At 40.7% G+C, this 13,634-nt stretch overlaps 1 long non-coding RNA gene across 3 annotated transcripts in view; it reads right to left on the bottom strand.

Moving 5' to 3' along the window:
* Positions 1–7,624: 7,624 nt before the first annotated feature.
* Positions 7,625–13,634, bottom strand: part of LOC110741009 — a 52,288-nt gene continuing 46,278 nt past the window's right edge. For all 3 annotated transcript variants that reach the window (XR_002516493.2, XR_002516492.2, XR_002516491.2), the window contains 2 exons: positions 10,825–10,916; positions 7,625–9,113 (listed from right to left, as the gene is read on the bottom strand). This is a non-coding gene — a long non-coding RNA (uncharacterized LOC110741009). The remainder of the gene's footprint in view (positions 9,114–10,824; positions 10,917–13,634) is intronic.

The following is a 13,634-nucleotide window of genomic DNA, read 5'->3' as shown; positions in this document are numbered from 1 at the left end:
ATTAGAATCTTCACAGATAACATCTGCTCTGCCTGTTATGTTCTTCCCCTTCTCCTTGCAGGCCGACTCCTCACTCTTCAGATGATAGTCTTCATATTACATCTTAAAAATGGTCTTCTCTGAAAAAAAATGTGATTGTCCTTTGTAGTATATATCGCAATATAAGAGTAAATATTTATATTTTTGTGTACATACACAGTATCTAGAACTGTGTCCAATATGGTAGCCACTAGGCACATTTGGGTATTTGGTGCTTGCAGTGTGGCTAGTCTGAATTGACATGTGGTGGAAGTACAAGTACACACTGAAACGTGAGGACTTCTGATGGAGAGAAAACAATCGCGTTATCAATTTTTGTACTGGTTATATATTGACATATTTCAGATACACTTAGTTAAAATAGATTAGTAAAGTTAGTTTCATCCTATGTTTTAACTGTGGTTACCAGAAAACTTACAAAACTTAAAATTGCGTATTTGGGGAGCTATTGGAGATCATTGATCCAAAACATAGAGGTTTCCAGTAAGTACTTCATGGGATGAATAAAAGAATCTTCCTGGAGTGTCACTAGTCCTAGAAGATAAGGAAAAATCCCTACCTAAGTAATGAGTAACAAATCTAAAACATGCTTTCATATTAAAAATAAAAACATGAGCATGTTATGAAAATAATGTCAATTTCACATGAAGCTGTAAAACAAAACTTGAGACAAAATAGAAATGTTGGGTGCCATGAAATCACCCTTTCAAGCTATGCCCGAGCTGCCCCTGGGTGAGCTCTGTCTGTAGATACTGATGTGCTCTGTGAATAAAAGCCAGGAAACACTGGATGGTGGTCTTCAGGTCTCTCTTTGTGCTGCAGTTCTGTTAGTGTTTCCAGGCAGGACCTCTCCCCTTCTTGGGGCAAAGGGGACAAATGCCGGGGTCCCTCTTCTTTGCACCTCATTTCTGACTGAGCCACAACCTGCTACTTCTTTTCTTTTCCATCAATTTTCCAGGACGGTGAATGCATGCCTGGGTCACCCTCATGTCCTCACGGAGCACATCTCCTGTCTCTGTGCTCTGGAATAACTCTGGGACGCTCATAGGAGCGGCCCACCCAGCAGCACAGCTTGAGGCATATCTTCTGATGCAGAATTCATCCTGAGCCGTCTGGTGCCCTGATTCTCCTCATCTCTCTGGGTATTTCCTGGTTACCCTGCAAGGTTCAGGTCTCCATCACTCCTCTGTCTCATGTCACCAAGTGCTGATTCTCTTGGCCTAAGCCCTTGTCCTCATTTTGTTTGGATCTCTGTTTCAGCAGTTCCCTCAGAGACCATCTTGGGGCCTCATCCCAGAGACTATGATAGCGCATGTATTTGATGCCTCTATGGCCACACTTCTGCCACCACTTAATGAACAGAACAGGAGACACCCGTCCCCTCCAAAAGATCTGCCTTTAGAAAGCAGCAACTCACAAGCCCAAGCAAATGTTTCCTCAAAGGAGTGAGTGTCACTGGGCGCTTGATCACTGAAAGCTAACAAGTCCCAGTGATGAAGCGTCCCTTACTAAGAATAAGGTTCAAATATTTGTATTTGTGGCCAGGTGTGGTGGTTCACACCTGTAATCCCAGCACTTTGGGAGGCTGAGGTGAGTGGATCACCTGAGGTCAGGAGTTGGAGACCAGCCTGGGCCACATGGTGAAATCCCCATCTCTACTAAAAATACAAAAATTAGCTGGGTGTGGTGGTGCACACCTGTAATTCCAGCTACTCAGGAAGCTGAGGTGGGAGAGTAACTTGAACCCAGGAGGCAGAGGTTGCAGTGAGCTAAGATCATGCCACTGCACTCCAGCCTGGGCAACAGAGCAAGACTGTCTCAAAAAAATTGTATTTTCATAGCACTTAAAAACAAATGCCATGTTTCCTACAAGTTTCTTTATTTGGTACTGGAATCAGTTCTAGGAAGAAGGTATTTCTATTTCCATTTTACAGTTTTGCAAACTAAGACAGGATGCATGACCTCCTTTGGGACTCTTCACATACTCAGTTCATCTCTGTTTACTGCACGGATGAAGGAGGCGAGGAGCTGATGGATGAGTAGGGACAGATCTGCCCCGTGACAGGGCCAGGGGACATCACCCTCATGCTCTTTCAGAATAGCGCAGCACTCTCTGTTGGAATAGGCCTTTGACCCCTTTTGTAGGGGTGCCTGGAGGAAGGTCTTGCAGTGATGTCTTTAAGAGTGAGTGATTGATAGCCTAGTGGCTTTTTGTGGGTGTTATTTTCTCTTTCTTTCTTTTCTCCTTCCTTCCTTCCTCCCTCCATCCCTTCCCTCCCTCCCTCCTTCCCTCCTTCCCTCCTTCCCTCCTTCCCTCCCTTCTTTCTTTCCCTTCCTTCCTTCCTTCCTTCCTTCCTTCCTTCCTTCCTTCCTTCCTTCCTTCCTTCCTTCCTTCCTTCCTTCCTTCTTTCTCTCTCTCTCTCTCTCTCTCTTTCTCTCTCTCTCTCTCTCTCCCTCTCTGCTGCCCAGGCTGGAGTTCAGTGGCGTGATCTCAGCTCACTGCAACCTCTGCCTCCCAGGTTCAAGTGATTCTCCTGCCTCAGCCTCCTGAGTAGCTGGGATTACAGGTGCCTGCCACCACACCCAGCTAATACTTGTGTGTGTGTGTGTGTGTATTTTTAGTAGAGACAGGGTTTCACCACCTTTGCCAGGCTGGTCTTGAACTCCTGACCTCGTGATCCACTGGTCTCATCCTCCCAGAGTGCTGGGATTACCAGCGTGAGTCACCATGCCCGGCCTGTGTGTTATTTTTAATGTCTGTCCAGCCACTGCCATTCCTGGGGGTCAATATTTAAACCTGCTCTAAGTCCGCACAGAGGGTTTCTAAATCTGGCATCTTGGTGCAAAGGGAATCTGTAAGGACTGAAAAGAGACCATTGTTTAAAGCAATGCTGGAATATCTTGCCCTATAAAATCAGACAAAATATTTGTTAGCACTAAGTTTGTTACTTTGGGGAAATAAGAAAATGAGAGAAACACCATCTTTGTCAAGGCAGTTTTGGTTCTTGAGTATTGCAAAAAAGGTACAGAAGGACCTAAGATCCAGACAAAGTATGTGGAGGGAAAGGGAAGAAAAGAAAAATCAACTAGCATTACGAGGTCAGGAGATCGAGACTATCCTGGCTAACATGGTGAAACTCCGTCTCTACTAAAAATACAAAAAACTAGCCGGGCGTGGTGGCGGGCGCCTGTAGTCCCAGCTACTCGGGAGGCTGAGGCGGGAGAATGGCGTGAACCCGGGAGGCGGAGCTTGCAGTGAGCCGAGATCGCGCCACTGCACTCCAGCCTGGGCGACAGAGCGAGACTCCGTCTCAAAAAAAAAAAAAAAAGAAACCTTCTTAGACAGTGTTGTTCTTGTGTGTATGTGGTGGTAATGGTGGTGGTGGTGGTGATGGCAGTAGGAGATGAAGGATGATTTTTGTCCTAAGAAAAAACATTGGTTAACTTCATATCCTATGTCCAGTGGTGAGCAATTCCTAGGAAAGGTCCTTTGGGCCTACTTTAATGAATCGTAATGAATGGTTGGCAATTAGTGGATCAATATTTGCATCATACTAGCAGCCTCTCAAGTATTTGAGAGCAGTCTGTTCTATATGCTACACTGAAGAGTTCCTTGGCTGATGTTATTAACTTTCACAGCAAATTGTCTTTTGTTTTTAATGCAAAGGTAAGCTTAGCTCAGCCTTGTTAAAATTAAATTTAATTAAGTAATAATAGTGCTCACTGTGCCTCAGGCACTAAGGAGGATACAGAGATTAATCTTCTGTCTTTGCCCCTTAAGGTGAAACTTTCTTTAGGGAAATTCTATGTATTGAAATGTCATCAATAGGAAAGTTTAAAACTGAAGGGTGATTATTTTATACTACGAAAGGATTTGTATGCGTGTGTGTTGTACTTCACAGGAGTACTCACTGTAAAGTTATTTCAAATGATGAAACACTACTGATTACATCTTTCATAGAGACAATTTACAGTGATGTTTTCAAGAATCCAACCACTATATCACTTCCATATTTAATGACTGTGCATTAAGAAATTTAACTGTATATTCAAAAATGAAGACTCTTTTTTGTTTGGAAATAGAAAAATTGAAAATGAACACCAAATACTAGACAAAATTAGGACATTGGCAATTGTTAGAAAAGGTTATCTAATTAATTTTCGTTGATTGGATTATCAAAATCATTAGGAAAGTCTATGTTAAAAAATACAAAAGCAAAATTGTTAGGAAATTATCATATCTCTTAACTAGAATTCACTTGTATAACTTTGGTACAATGTGTAAATAATTAAGATACACTTCCACCAATTAAGAATAGAATGTACATTTTCATATTATATATAATCTACATATACATTTACACATATGTAAATAGGGTCCAAAAATCCATCTAGCAATGCGTATGGATCAATTCCTATATATATAACATACAATATCATCATGAGTGCTGCCAAAAGCAATTGAAAGTCGTGATTCTTATGTTTGTGGACCTTATGGTTAATGTGGGGAGAAGAAATGCATCACGGAGGTAGGAATGAGCTTGTCAAGCAGCAGCGCTGGGTGAACCAAGCCTCCTGAGAGTCCTGGCTGCTGAGGGTGAGGGATCACCGGGAAACAACACTTCTGCTTTATATCTCGCTAGACCCCAGGCCCCTCAGCTCACAAACCCAGGCATTACTTGTTTGTCCATTTGATTTTTTTTTAATTAATCAATTAATATATTTTTTCTTTTCAATCCTCCAGCTTCTAGGTTTCCCATTTGCAAGACCATGCCACATATGAGTCTTAAGTTCTGGTCTCAGAAACCACTTCAAGTTGGCCTTCAGCAGCCCTAGTGTATTAGTTCATTCTCACACTGCTATAAGGACATACCCAAGACTGGGTAATTTATGAAGAAAAGAGGTTTAATTGACTCACAGTTCTGCAGGGCTGGGGAGGCCTCAAAAAACTTACAATCATGGCAGAAGGAGAAGCAAACACGTCTTTCTTTCCAAGATGGCAGGAGATAGAAGAATGAGAATGAAGGAGGGGAAAAGTCCCTTATAAAACCACCAGATTGGCCAGGTGCAGTGGCTCACACCTATTATCCCAGCACTTTAGGAGGCCGAGGTCGGCAAATCACCTGAGGTCAGGAGTTCGAGACTACCCTGGGCAACATGGTGAAACCCTGTCTCTACTAAAAATACAAAAATTAGCCAGGCATGGTGGTGGGTGCCTATAATCCCAGCTACTTGGGAGGCTGAGGCAGGAGAATCAGCTGAACTCAGGAAGTGGAGATGGCAGTGAGCCGAGATAGTGCCACTGTAGTTTAGCCTGGGTGACAGGGCAAGACTCTGTCTCAAAAAAAAAAAAAAAAAAAAAAAATATATATAAATAAATCTGATATATATATATCAGATCTCGTGAGAACTCACTATCAGGAGAACAGCATCGAGTTAACTACCCCCATGATTCGGTTACCTCCCACTGGGTCCCTCTTACAATATGTGGGGATTATGGGAACTACAATTCAAGACGAGACTCGGATGAGGCACAGTAAAACCATATCACCTGGCAACTCCATTTCCCTGGCCACTCACTCACTCAGAGTCTACCATAACCAACCTTCTCTCCCACCTCAAGCTCCTCTCTCCCACCAGCGCCTCCTCCCCAGCCCACCCCAGTGAGCCAGTCTCCTGCTCAAAATCCTACACATTTCTAATTTTTGTAAGTTGCAGTATAAATCTATCAGGATCCTGTTACATTCCTCTACTTTTGCTAGAAGGGTTGTTTCTCCTCCCCAAAGCTGAGGCCTATGCCAAGGGATTTGAATTTATTTCTGCCTGCCTAATGTGATGCTTATACTGTTTATTTTTTTCTTTTCTTTTATGTTAAAACTTACCTTCTCAATTGGATTCTTACTACTGGCTTTTATGCATATTTAAATCTCCTCCTTTCAATCCTTCGCCTCCTTCCAGCTTCCTTCTTTTCAGAGATAAACTTCTCATGACCTTTTTCCTACATGCTCTGTTTGATCATCTTCTTGTCACTTTTAAACCCATGTCACTGGGCTTTTGGTGCCATCTTATTTTATTTCTCAAAATTATTTGGCTGTCTTGACCCAAAGCTCTGCTGTAGGCTGAACTGTGCCCACCTAAACAGTACCTTAACCTCTGGTGCCAGCAAATGTTACCTTATTTGGGAATAGGGACTTTGTAGATGTTATCCAGTTGAGACGGAGGTCAATGGATGGTACTAATCCATATGACTGGTGTCTTGATAAGAAGAGGAGAAGAACAGGGAGGGAAGCCCGTGCGGTGACAGAGGCAGAGACTGGAGTGATGTGTTCAAAAGCCAAGGAACACCAAGCACTGACAGCAACACTGGAAACTAAGAGCATAGCATGGGACAGATTCTCCCCTAGAGCCCAGGGAAACAGCATGGCCCTAGTGATACCTTGATTTTGGGTTTCTGTCCTCCAGAATCCTGAGAGAATAAAGTTCCCTTGTTTAAAGCCAAGCAGCTCCTGGTATTTTTTTTAGAGCAGCCCTGGGAAACTAAAACAATGAGTAAGAGAGAAAGTTTCCTAGTATTGGGCCATGACTACTTTAGTTCATTCATTAGCATAGCCTCCTGTTGCCTAACACAATGTCTCATTTCTCAAACACCTTCAGGGAATTCGACTAATCTGGTAAAACTATTGCAATTAGTCTTTTACAGAGGTGCCTGTCTCATACTTTCATTTTAAAGAAACCTTCGAACCTTTGATCCAAAACAATCATCATCTATGGCAATTTCAAGCCCTCAGAACACTGGAATAAGTGTGGAATGAGGACTTCCAATCTATGTCTTTCATGCCTGGGGGGACCAGATGTCCTGCAGGCTCACGCAAGCCTGTCAGCTTAGGGCTGCTCGGAGGCCCAGTGGGTTGCTGCCTCTTTTCACTCCACCAACTGAGCTTATTTGGGTAATAAATCATGATGTTGCCCTATCCAATGTCGCTCATTGAGCGACTACCTGTTCTTTTTGCAGCCCTCATCTTACAGGAAAAGAAAATGCATTTTAATCGAAACAATTGAACTCATGGAAATAGAAAGTAGAAGGATGGTTGCCAGAGGCTAGGAAGGATTTTGGTTGGGGAGAAGAGGGGAGGATGGTTCATGAATAAGGCCTACTATTTAATAGCACAACAGGGTGACTATAGTCAATGCTAATGTTATTGTACATTTAAAAATAACTAAAAGAGTATAATTGGGTTGTTTGTAACACGAAGAATAAATGCTTGGGGAAAACCCCATTCTCCATGATGTGGTTATTATATATTGCACGCCTGTATCAAAACATCCCATACACCCCATAAATATATACACCTGCTATTTACCCACAAAAGTTAAAAAGAAAAAAAAACCAGAAAAACGTATGTTAACAGTGACCCATAAAGGGTCTACATAGTTAGCCTTCTCTTCAGTTACTTCATAAAGACACTGATAGACCCTCAGAGTTCACACAGGTCTTCCTTGTATAAAGACATATTTTTTAAAACAAATTTGTAAATTGAGAAAATAATGTTTAAAAATGATGATAATAATCAATAACAGAGAAGAATTTTCATAGCTAGTCATCAGGGTAATATATTTTATTCTCTACAAAATGTTCATATTTTTTAAAATTTAACAATCCACATGAAAACATTTTCCAAGTTACCGAATATCTTTTTAGACTCACCATTTTTATGGGCTTCTGTTATTCCATCATGTGTAACACTGCTTCTTGAATGATGTGTCCACATGGCTGGTGAGGCCATTTCCTTCCATTCAATCCCATTCAACTCAATCCCATTCAAGCCCCACCTAGTGCTTCCTGCCCCTGGAGACTGATCTGCACAGTTCTTCACGGGGCAACTGCTACCTTCCCACTGCCAAATGTAATGGAGGATTTCCATTGGCTTTCTTTTGGACGGTCAGACATTACTTGGTTCTTCATAATGAACCACTGAGTTCTATAAGCACTAACTCTCCAGGATCTCCTCCTTTTTCCTTGATTGTTCCTTACTTTCCCTGGGCCTCTCTTCATAATCCCATATTTCAAAATTATGCAACTATCTGCTCTCCATCTCCTTTGAAAAATTTCACAGCCACTACAAGCTTAATTTGTCCAGAAATGAACTCAAAATCTTACTCTCAAAGGGAAGGTGAAAAGATGTGTGTTCATTTTTCAAACTTTTCATAGCAGGAAGTCAATAGATGTAGAAAATAACAAAGCATGCAATTAAAAATAAACATTAATAACTTCATATTCCTAATGGTCCACATATTTTTTTCTAAACATTGGAGAGTTCTTATAGAAACATAGCTCTTGTAAAGAAATGTTTACTTCAAATGTTTACATTTCATTTTTCTTCAATTCTTTTGTCATTTGTTAGTTTCAGGTAATTTTTAAAAATATGATTGATTTAAAAAGTTATGTCTAATATGCTTATGTTCTCTTTCTATAGATAAATACATACATACATAGATAGCTATATACATATATGACATTTATACCTTATCTATATCTGTTAAGCTTGTATATACATATGTTTGTATTCAGAATGAAATATATATTTTACTCAGAGAAAGCGTGAGTGCTTTTTAAATTTTTTTTGAACCTTTAATCTTCATGTACTTGTTTTATTTTAGTTCTTTATGTTGAATAATAACACGTTTTTTTAAATTAAAAAATTTCTACTAGAAAAACCAGCCTATTCCCTTGATGTTTTCTATCTCAGTAGACATGACCACCACCCCAGCCACCCAGGCTAGAAAATTAACATTTCCCTGTGACCCTCTCCACTCATATTCCTCATTCCCTATGATCACTTGCTAGATCCTCCCAAGTTTGCCTCTGAAATCCTTCTCAAACGACTCTTCACCTCCCCATTCCCATGACCCCTCTCCTCCTTCAGACTCTTCCATCTTTCCCTTGAGCCTCTGTAGGAGCCTTGTCTCTTCTGGGTTGGCTTCCTTAGATGCTTGCTTCTTCCAGAAGGATCCAGCAACTTCCCATCCAGCCATGCTACTCTCTAGCTGAAAACTCTTCGATGGCTTTCTATCATCTGGAAGACAAAGCATAAGTTCTGTTTCTTGACTCAAACACATACCCAGAATCTTCATGGCTGCTCCCTCTTCTCATATTCGTCTCTCATCGTGTCCAGAACTGCCTACCATCCCTACCACCACCACCTGCCTGTTTGCTTTTTTGTTTGTTTTATCCTGTCCCAAAACCTGCCTTTGCTCACGCTGTTTTCTCTCTGCCTAGGTTGTTGTTTCCCCCAATTTCTTTCTTTTTTCATCTTGCTAAATCCTGCAATGTTTTTTAAACTTAGGCATGGAAGATTGCCTCAAATATTGAATGTCCAGGATTTTCAAGACCCTCTTTTATATGCTCTTGCCATACGTTCCTGGACAGCAAGGAGAATTTGTAATTTATGTTTACATCCTCAAGTCTCAGCCGAGAGGAGATGCCCAGCCAGCTCTGCTTTTGGAATGGATTCTCAATGGGCCATGTAAGGCACCTTAGAAGCAAGGGTTTAATGGAAGGAACTAGTTTTCCACCCTCCTATACTCCTTGGTTTCTTAAAACAATTTTATGTCTTTAAATGTTCCTAAACATAGCTGCTTGGTTTCTTTAATTGAATTAATTTTGAAATCTGTCTTGCCCAAGAAAAGTAGAATTCAAGTCCATGGCACAAAGCAATCTCATAGTTCACCAACAGGTTGAAAAATCACATAGGTTAGTCAGTCATAGAAAGTCTATTTGTTCTAAAAGATTCAAGGAAAAAAAGTCAAAAACATGTATTTTAAAACTACATATTCTGCCTTTTTCTACTTAACAGTCATGTAACATAATATTTACATGAATTTTCTGAGTTTTCCTTTCTTCCTTTTCTCTTTCCTTCCTCTCTTCCTTCCTCCCTTCCTCCCTTCCTTCCTCCCTTCCTCCTTCTCTTTCCTTTCTTCCTTCCTTCCTTCCTTCTTTCCTTCCTCCCTCCCTCCCTTTCTTCCTTCCTTTCCTCATCTTCATTTCTCTCATAAAATGAGACAATATCTCCTACAAAACTTTGAGAATTCACAGTAGAAACTGTAGAACACCATGTGGGAAGCAGGAGGCACTCAACTGACACTCATTCCATGCTGTTCCTGGGGCCTGCAGCTGCCATCACTCCTGGTAGAATCATGAGTGGCCCTACCTCAGCATTGCAAACTTTTGATTAACACATACTTGAGTCTACCTTTTAAACAACTCTCTTCTTGAACGGAAGGAAGAAGTGTATTTGAATTATTAATGTTCTGTTACCTGACCCGTGATAGTCACTTAATAAATGTTTGTTGAAAGGAAAGGTAGGTGATAATACAGGGTTTACTAAGTGCCAGAGGATATTCCAAAGGCGTTACATTTTAACTCCTTTAATCCTTTCAACAACTCTATGAGGTAGGCACTATTCCCCTCATCACCTTATGGTTAAGAAAACTGAGGCAAAGAAAGTTTAAGTAACATCCCCAGGGCCACTCAACAAAGTGGCTATCAGGGGACTGACTGTAGAATCCAGGCTCTCAATGAAATTAAATAGTCTCTTAGTTAAATTATTTTATTTTTAACAAAGCAGTTTAAAAATTTAACGTAGAATTAAGGTTCTTACTTATAGCATTTTAATTTCTTCATTAAACCCTAGAAAATGAATTCGACTTGAACATCATGCCATATTATTATATAGATTAGCTTCACTGCTTAATTGAATAAAAACAATTCCAATCAAAGCATCTCACTTTCGTCTTTTCAGCTGCTGCATGTTGGTGTGTTGGTGCATGTTAGACTGCCGTTCAACAAAAGGCGAGACTCTGCCTCCACTCTGGGCATTCTGGAAAATATAAGTAATTGGATCAGACTTTCATATGACTGCCTCCTAGATGATTAGAATCTCAGTTTTCTGCAGAGTATATCAGACGTTAGACTCCCCATATCTCTCGTCAGTACTCACTAAGTCGCGAGGGTTTGGAGATGATTTATTACATGTGACACAGGTTTCTGTTTATGCACTCATAAAGGCCACGTCTGCAAGATCTATAGAGCCAGCTTGCACCAGTACACTGAGCTGAGATGAATAAATGAATAATTGTTTTGATAATATTAACCAAGCATGTGTGATGTCTCTTTGCGACATCTGTTATTAACAACATAAACAAAAGGAGTCTTCACTGGTTATATGTTGCTTTCAGGAACAATGTAATGTGCCCAATTTGGTAAGCCTTTGTGGGTATTAATTAGAATAAGTCTTTTTCAGAATATCTCAGGATCAAGTGGAATGCCAGTGTGTTCAAAATACAGCTGGATAAAAATAAGTTGGTGATTTTATTTAAAATATCAACCATCTTTCTTGCCCCTTTAGATTTTAATTTAGTGCATCTCAGAGCAGGGTAAGAAAAATCAGTGAATGTTTTAACAAACACCAGAGGTTATTATCATTGTCTTGGTTTGATCCCACTTTCTACTGAGCCAGCCTTTGATGTATTGCTTAAAATTTTCAACAGCCTACCAGACAAGTGACTGATGAGACTTTGATTGATCATGTCTAGTGATGAGTGACTCACTACCTTGCAAGGCAACTTTGCAGCTCTGGCAATAGGGTAGTCCTTCTGGAAGCAGGATATTCTGAAATATTAAACAGCTTCCTCTATGCAGAAAACTGCCCCATTCAGAAAGCTGCCAGGGCTTGCCAGGCTTATTCTAAATGAAAAAGTTTGACTCAGCAGAATTTGGGTAAGGGGGAATAACACTAAACATTATCTTTCCAAAAATAGGGAATGAGGTGAGAAAGAAAATAGTGGGAGAATGCTTCCTGAGGAGAACATCATTTTGTTTATATTCTTACTCCATTCTAATTCCAGGCTGAGGGTGAAGGTAAAAGGAAACCAAGATGAGCCTGAGTTTCATATTTTCCAGGACTGGCAATCGGTCCGCTCTAGGCACAGAGAGCTGTCCTGGAAAGCCCTCCATTGGAACGAGAGTGGACACAGAGCAAGTGGTATCCCCTGAGGACTGGTGACCACATAGTCAATGGAATTGGGATGTTACAACTGGTCAGTGTGACTAGGTAATAGCACTGAAGGCCAGATAACCCCATCCACACATGCTCAGCACCTTGGAAACAGGAAAACTCTGCACCAAATGTGGGCACACCTCCTAAAAGGTGAAGATACTGAGTAGCCTGAGAATGCATTTCCACCACTGAGGGTGGGGAGGGGATGCTGAAATAAAATTAAATTCTGTTATCAAAACAAAGGAAGATGGTGTCTTTGCATGTCTGAGAATATAGACTACCATTTATTCCAACTACTTGTTCAGAAAGTAAAATCTATTTCTCTATAGCTTTTGCCCTTTTCTGTTAGGACCAACGTTAATTTTTATTTTACATGCTTATATTTTTATTTTCAAAGTACATTTTTTTGGTATGTTTCCTCTTGGCTAACTAAAGATAGAGATTGCTAGGGACTAAATGTTTACACATTCCTCCCCCGATTCATATATTGAAATCCTAAACCCCAAGGTGATGGATTAGGAGGTGGAGCCATTGGGAGGTGATTAGGTCATAAGGGCAGAATTCCCGAAAGTGGGATTAGTGCCCCCATAAAAGGACATATGATAACTTGCTTTTTCTCTCTGTGTTCTCTTCCATGTGTGGACATAGCAAGATGATCATCTGTAATTCAGGTAGCAACCCACTACCAGACATTGGATCTGCCAGTGGTTTGATCCTGGACTCCCAGCCTCCAGAGATGTGGGAAATAAATGTTTGTTGGTTAAGCCACCAGTCTATGGTAATTTGTTATAGCAGACCAAACTAACTAGTATGGTTTGGCTTTGTGTCCCCACCTTAATCTCATCTTGAGTTGTAGTTCCATAATCCGTACATATCATGGCGAGGGACCTAGTGGGAGACAATTGAATAATGGTGGTGGTTCCCCCCATGCTGTTCTCATATTAGTGAGTGAGTTCTCACAAGATCCAATGGTGTTATAAGAGGCCTCCCTCTTTACTCAGCACTTACTTCTCCTGCCACCATGTGAAGAAGGGTTTGTTTGCTTCCCCTTTTGCCGTGATTATAAGTTTCCTAAGGCCTCCCCAGCCATGTGGAACTGTGAGTCAATTAAACCTCTTTTCTTCATAACTTACCCAGTCTTGGTTATTTCTTCATAGCAGCATGAAAATGAACTAATACACTAACTAAAACAGAGGTGGCATATTTTTATTTTCTAGAGTACAATCTCAATTCTATCACAATGCCTCTGGCATATCTGTAATCTACTGTTCTAGGTATACTATAATTTGTACACATTTTCCATAAGATGTATAACCGAATTATTATTATCTTCTCTCCAAAACATGGTCCAAGCTATTATTTTTCTCCCAAAAATAATATGTATGAATGTAGCTTGGAGCACAAGCTGTTCTAATATTAATAATAGTTTTGAGCCATGTGCGGTGGTTCATGCCTGTAATCCCAGCACTTTGGGAGGCCAAGGCAAGTGGATCACGAGGTCAGGAACTCAAGACCAGCCTGGCTAAGATAATGAAACCC

This window comes from Papio anubis, chromosome 14 (genome assembly GCF_008728515.1).
Source record: "Papio anubis isolate 15944 chromosome 14, Panubis1.0, whole genome shotgun sequence".
In the NCBI taxonomy this organism is placed as follows: Eukaryota; Metazoa; Chordata; class Mammalia; order Primates; family Cercopithecidae; genus Papio; species Papio anubis.
This window is presented reverse-complemented; position numbering and strand designations above follow the sequence as displayed.